This window comes from Syzygium oleosum, unplaced genomic scaffold (genome assembly GCF_021117445.2).
Source record: "Syzygium oleosum isolate NSW1041296 unplaced genomic scaffold, Sole_v2.1 Sole_v2.10, whole genome shotgun sequence".
NCBI classification, from domain to species: domain Eukaryota; kingdom Viridiplantae; phylum Streptophyta; class Magnoliopsida; order Myrtales; family Myrtaceae; genus Syzygium; species Syzygium oleosum.
The window spans coordinates 5,998,916-6,006,225 of NW_026607494.1; the positions used below are offsets into that span (position 1 = coordinate 5,998,916).

Sequence of the window (7,310 nt, forward strand, 5' to 3'; positions counted from 1 at the left end):
CGTGGCAAATTAGCCACAAATTTTTTTAATAAAATATAGATTTTTTTTATTTTTTCGGGGCAAATTAGCGACGAATACGCTTCGTGGCAAATTAGCCGCGAATTTTGCCACGAATTTTTTAAATAAAAAATAGAATATTTTTTTTTATTTTTTCGGGGCAAATTAGCGACAAATTTTGCGATGAATACACTTCGTGGTAAATTAGCCACGAATTTTGCCACGAATTTTTTCATTATAAAAAATAGAATATTTTTTTTCTTTTTTCGGGGCAAATTAGCGACGAATACGCTTCGTGACAAATTAACCACGAATTTTGCATCGAATTTTTTTTATAAAAAAATAGAATTTTTTTTTCTTTTTCGGGGCAAATTAGCGACGAATACATTTTGTGGCAAATTAGCCACGAATTTTTTTTAATAAAATATAGAATTTTTTTTTTGTTTTTTCGGGGCAAAGTAGCGACGAATACATTTCGTGGCAAATTAGCCACGAATTTTGCCACGAATTTTTTTAAATAAAATATAGAATTTTTTTTTGTTTTTTCGGGGCAAAGTAGCGATGAATACATTTCGTGGCAAATTAGCCACGAATTTTTTTAAATAAAATATAGAATTTTTTTTTGTTTTTTCGGGGCAAATTAGCAACGAATTTTTCGACGAATACACTTCGTGGCAAATTAGCCACGAATTTTGCCACGAATTTTTTTTATAAAATATAGAATATTTTTTTAAGGGTCAAATTAGCGACGAATACACTTCGTGGCAAATTAGCCACGAATTTTGCCACGAATATTTTTATAAAAAAATAGAATATATATTTTTTTTTTCGGGGCAAATTAGCGACGAATTTTGCGACGAATACACTTCGTGGTAAATTAGCCACGAATTTTTTTTTTATAAAAAATAGAATATATTTTTTTTCTTTTTTCGGGGCAAATTAGCGACGAATACACTTCGTGGCAAATTAGCCACGAGTTTTGCCACGAATTTTTTTTATAAAAAAATAGAATTTTTTTTTGTTTTTTTGGGGCAAATTAGCGATGAATACACTTCGTGGCAAATTAGTCACGAATTTTGCCACGAATTTTTTTTAAATAAAAAATAGAATATTTTTTTTTGTCTTTTCGGGGCAAATTATTGACGAATTTTGCGACGAATATACTTCGTGGCAAATTAGCCATGAATTTTTTTTATAAAAAATAGAATATTGTTTTTTCTTTTTTCGGGGCAAATTAGCGACGAATATGCTTCGTGGCAAATTAGCCATGAATTGTTTTTTATAAAAAATGGAGTATTTTTTTTTCGGGGCAAATTAGCAACGAATACGCTTCGTGGCAAATTAACCACGAATTTTACCACGAATTTTTGTTATATAAAAAATAGAATATTTTTTTTGTTTTTTTGGGGCAAATTAGCAACAAATACATTTCGTGGCAAATTAGCCACGAATTTTGCCACGAATTTTTTTTAATAAAATATAGAATTTTTTTTTGTTTTTTCAAGGTAAATTAGCGACGAATTTTGCGACGAATATACTTTGTAGCAAATTAGCCGCGAATTTTGCCACGAATTTTTTTATATAAAAAATAGAATATTTTTTTTCTTTTTTCGAGGCAAATTAACGATGAATACGCTTCATGACAAATTAGCCACGAATTTTTTTTTATAAAAAATAGAATATTTATTTTTTGTTTTTTCGGGGCAAATTAGCGACGAATACATTTCGTGGCAAATTAGCCACGAATTTTTTTTTATAAAGTATAGAATTTTTTTTTTGTTTTTTCGGGGCAAATTAGCGACGAATTTTGCGACGAATACACTTCGTGGCAAATTAGCCATGAATTTTGCCACAAATTTTTTTTTATAAAAAATAGAATATATATTTTTCTTTTTTCGGGGAAAATTAGCGACGAATACGCTTCGTGGCAAATTAGCCATGAATTTTTTTTTATAAAAAATAGAATATTTATTCGAAAATTTACTCAAAGATTGAATATTGTGGTTGATGAATGCATTATACTCAATTTACTCATATTTTATTGGAAGATAATATTGAAAAGGACCCAAATTACTTAAATGTATCTATTGATAATGAAACTGTGAATGGAGAACAATAATCAATCATGTCAATAAGTTCATTTGGTGTTTCTCGCACTAAACATTGAAACTTATTCCTTGATATATGCGTGTTTTAAGTGAATAATGACTTTCTTATTTATACAATTGAACACTTTTATTGTCTGATTCAGGTAAAATATTTTTTCAAGAGAGTAACCTTTTTCAGGGGTGCTAAGCAACTGAATGAACAATATCTTTTATTAAGCTGCATATACAACTTGTTATTATTGCAGTGGATAATTTTCTTTTTATTAATGATTCAATGAAAATTATGGTGCATTTAGAATTGACAAAAAAATATATGTTCCAGATTCCATATACTTAGAACTTGAAACCTACTCGTAGAAACAGGTTCTTAAATGTTTGAATTTTGAAACCTACCATACATGCCTTGGAACCTAGAACTGAATAGGTTCCCACCAGTCCGGTTCTCCGATTCTAGGTTTTATCTAGAATCATGCTCACCCCTAATGTAGAGTAGGTTCGAAGTTTCAAAAAATATGGAACCTGTTCCGACGGCCCGAACCAATTAATAATTTTTTTTTGTCAGACCCAATTGAATTTAGAAAGTTAATAATATCTAAAACACGATCCAACCTGTGTCCAGGGACTAGGGGCCTGTTTGGTTCAACTTTGAAAATGCTACTTGGGGGAATACAAATACCTTTGGGTGAAAGCCCATTGGGGAAATGCAAATGATGTTTGGTAAAAATATTTTGTAAAGTTACTTTGGGTAAAATATAGTATTTGGTGAATTTTTTTTGCAAATGGACTTTGGGAATAAAAAAACCTAACTTATTACCCTTCGCCGGAGCTGGCGTCGACCGGCCGCCGGCGAGCCAGATCTGGCACCGACGGCCATCGCCCGAGGTCGGGCGACCCTCGGCGAGGGTCGCGGGACCCAAGCGGCCGCTTGGGTCGCGCGACTCAGGCGACCTCGCCGGCCCTTCTCCCTCGCCGGCCACCCTCGCCGAAGAAGACCAGCAGCTTCAAACCCTAACTTAAAAATAAAAGAAAAAAAAGTGAACAGTAGCATTCGTGGAATGCTAGCATTTGGCCAATGCTAGGCCAAATGCTGAACCAAACACTCCAGCATTTTGGAACTCCAACATTTTGGAAAGGGGCTTTCGAGGCTCAAAGCCCCTTTCCAAAGCTGAACCATACACCCCCTAGATCTTACTCCCCCTTTTCGTCGCCTGCCTTTTCAGACTAAAACCACAGCAACAGCAACGACAAACGCACGTTTTTTTCCTCTTTTTGCGAAAATTTTCAGGAACACGCGTGCAAACTCGCCTCCCCCTTTCGCGCCATCGTCTCCCTTCGCTCGCTCTTTTTATTCCCCCACCACCACCGCGTTCCCTCTCTCTCTCTCTCTAACTTGTCTCCCTCTTTCTCTCTCTCTAGCCTCCTCCGCCGCTCCTCCGCCATGCACCGCCGCCTCCACCAGCCCCACCTCCCCCCCTCCGACTCCCCCTGCCGCCCCCTCCTCCTCCTCCTCCGACGCCGCCGCCAAGCGCGGCAAGAAGCGCGGCAGCTACAACTGCCACGCCGGCTCCTCCCCTTCCCCCGCCTCCGACTCCTCCTCCTCCTCCCGCCGTCGCCGCCGCCGCGGCCTCCTCCATGCCGGTCAACGCTGCCCCCGCCGCCTCCTCCGCATCTGCCGTCGCCCTCGCGCCGTCCTCGCTCTCCTCCGCCGCCGCCGCCCCTACTGCCGCGCCACCCGATCTCGCGCCTCCGCTGCGCGCTCTCCTTCGACGACCTCGACATCCGCGCCGACGAGGAGGAGGAGGACTTCGACGAGGTGGAGCCGGATCTCGACGAGCGGGATTGGGATTTCGTGGACGGGGATGCGGACGCCGGCGGGTTGCTCTCCAGGTGCTTGCGGGAGGTCCTGAGGAGGTTGCCGCCGGCGGAGCTGCTCGCGGTGGCGCGGGTGTACAAGGGGTGGCGGGAGACCTCGAGGAGGGTGTGGTGGGCCGCCGAGGATCTGAAGCTTAGGGTTCCCTCGAGAGCTCAGCTCTGTTTCGTCGGATGGGTGTTGAACAAGTGCCCTGAGCTCGTTAGGCTATCTCTGTGGATGGAAAGGTTAGTAATCGGTCGTGGATTCGGATCTAGGATGTTTCTTTGCGAGGTGGATCGGATTGGTTGATGTTGATGCACTGACGAGACAAGGTTCTTATGGGGGTTATCAATTAGGACCGAAGTTGATGCACGAGCTAATAACCGCAAGTGAATTGTTTGATCAATTGAATTGAAGCTTAAAATTAACAAAAAGAAATGTATGCTGCGAGTAGTGGAAATGTTGCTTGATCAGCATTTATGGACAAACTTTCATGAATCAGGGAGTTTCAGGATTCGCACATTAACCCTTTAAGGAAGGCCTAGAACTTGTGAATCAGTTGTGAAGATCCTGATTGGATCTCACAATTAATTCCAGTTCGAGATCATGTGCTTGAGCTTCGTCAAATTTTTCTGGATTTATGACACTGATTCGGTTCTTGTTCTGTTGGTTGGCTTTCGCAGTGATGTAGATGCGACGATGCTGGCTTGCATTGCGTTCTCATGCCCTAATCTGGAGTCTGTGGATATCTCAACATCCTCTAATGCTGTCAACCGGATTACAGGGTAAACTTTCTGTTCCCCTTTTGCGGGTTTTGTCTTTCATATGAGATTTGTTTGGATCTTGGTTATATATGTATTGAGGCATTTCTGGGGTGGAGAACCCTAAGGTCCCTGCATTACTGCTCAATTAATGGTTGCAAATGGATATCACTTTCAAGCTGGCACATGTAATTTGCAAGCAACATTTGTTCGAAATGGAAAGACTTTAGCGGAGTCTACTCTAATTATTAAGACTCCTACTTGCCCTTTGTCCTAACATCTCTTCAAGTAACTTCCTGGACTACTCTGTAAATAAATGGCATTTCCTTTCAGTTAGCACTATAGGTTCATTGTATGACTGTATGTGATAGTAATGACGAAAGCCTCATCTCTGATGAAGCCATCAACCATGGGATGGAGAAAAGGCTCAACAGCAATCTTCACCTCATACACCAGAAGCTTATTATAAAGCACGGTAAATTAAAAAAACTCAGCTTGTGGGGTTGTAGTGGCTTAGATGTGAGACTCCCAGATCCTATAATTTGCATATTGCATTCTGTTACCATGGGTTCCTTGTGGTTCTTATTTTGTTGATTGAAATGCAGGCCCTGTATTTGAACTGCCCAGAGTTGAATGACCTGAATCTCAATGCCTATAAAAATTTGCTCACTGGTATGTTTTGAAAAATGTATTGGTCTTGATTGAGTGCTTACTTTAATTGATGGGATATTGATGCATCTCACATGCTTTCCTAATTTGCATCCTAATCTAACTTTAATTTTCTTTGCATTCTCAGATCGATTGCTAATTCAGTGCCCCAGTTTAGAGAATGTATATGCGTCAGGTTGTCAAGAATTGTTAATAGAGGTTTCAAAACCACGTACGATCTGAATTTAATCAGAATATAGCATTAACATCAATTTGTGCTGCTTGTCAATATGCTTCTCTAACCTATACGAGCTTGTTGATTACATCATCAAGCACTTTAAAACTTGAATTTGCGGAACAAACCTACCTCATAGACAATGTTAACCTTGCTGGAAACTTGATGTGATATTCTATTGACGCAAAAGTCTGTATGTCGCACTTTCTTGTTGAGACCCTTGTCTTGAGAATCCTGTATGGGAGAAGTTATACCTTGCTCTATCCCCCACTTTTCTTTGTCCTTCTTACAGTAACTTAAGATTTATTTATATATTAAATAAATTGTTTGATCTCAAAGATTCAATGGTTTGAGGAAAGCATTAACATTTGTATTGCATCTACTTGTAGGTCAACAATGATTCTTTTCCCGTGGAAAACCATTTGCCCTTTAAACGTCTGGCTGATGGTTCCAAGAGAGTTCTGGTTCCCCATTTTCTGTGCCAACAGGTGAAGTCCCTCACCTACATATCTTCTAGTGGTTGTAACGAAAATGTTAATGCCGTTTCTTAGATACAGCTCCTTTTCTCTTTCATGTGAGCAAATGGAAAATGAATTGACAACAGGAAGTCTGATTATTGATTAGATAACAAGCAAATAGATGGACAACATCATTAATGTCACGAGAGTATCTTGAAACATTGTATTTGCATTCTATTACTGGTTATGAAATAGAATAGGGAATCATATCATAACATCGCCTCACATGTTGACCATCTTTACTCTTCTCTTTTTTCCAAGCAGCAATTTGATGTTGATAAGAAGCAGGGAAGGAGGCCGCCATGTAATGTGCTTGCAGAATGATTATACATGTGGATAGTTTTGACAATTGACATGGTGATAGCTTCAGTTGTTTGATGTCATATTACTGCTGAGGCAAGGCCCTCTAGACTGACTTCTTGCGGGTTCCCAACATTATTGCCGGTTGCTGATGCCTTGTAGAATTCCTTTAGGCATTGTGTGGCCCCCTGGTCACTATACTAGAAAATACTCTGGAGCTTAGCTTCAGTAGCATAACTTCATCATTCTAAAATAAAGTTATCAACCTATGTAATTTCTGTGCAAACTGTCTTCGTATCGGAGTTTCATGGAAAGACTGTAATTTACTGAGAATTTATATTAAAGCATGAACTGTTGTTGCTAATATTCATGTACTTGATATCAGAGGTTAGAAGGAACTCCGCAAGGCTGAGTTTGTGGTAGATATATCAGGTTTCAGCTGTGGATTAGATATAATTTGCACTGTGCCAATTGTGATTACGACGCACATGGTTATCTTGACTAGTAGGAGGCCAACCTATAATAAATTTTTGCTGCACATTCGCAACTATTTTTATAGTTCGTCGCTAATTTGCGATAAATTAATAAAAATTCGTTGCTAAATTCGTTCCGGAACAATGTTCGTGGCAAAAATAAAAATTTTTCGTGGCAAATTAGCGATGAATTTTGCCACGAATCAGTTTGTCACAAATTACTGACCAAAAAAAAAAAAGAATTTCGTGGCAAATTAGCGACGAATTTTGCGATTAGCCACGAATTTTGCGACGAAAAATTAGCCACGAGTTTTGCGATGAATACTTAGCCACGAATTTTGTGACGAAAAATTAGCGACGAATTTTGCAACGAATTTTTTTCGTCTCAATTTAGCGACGAAAATTGAAATTTTCCGTC

At 39.2% G+C, this 7,310-nt stretch overlaps 1 pseudogene; it reads left to right on the forward strand.

The window, feature by feature from the left end:
- The first annotated feature begins 3,439 nt into the window (after positions 1–3,439).
- LOC115663128 (F-box/LRR-repeat protein 17-like) lies at positions 3,440–6,783 on the forward strand (annotated as a pseudogene).
- Positions 6,784–7,310: the final 527 nt, after the last annotated feature.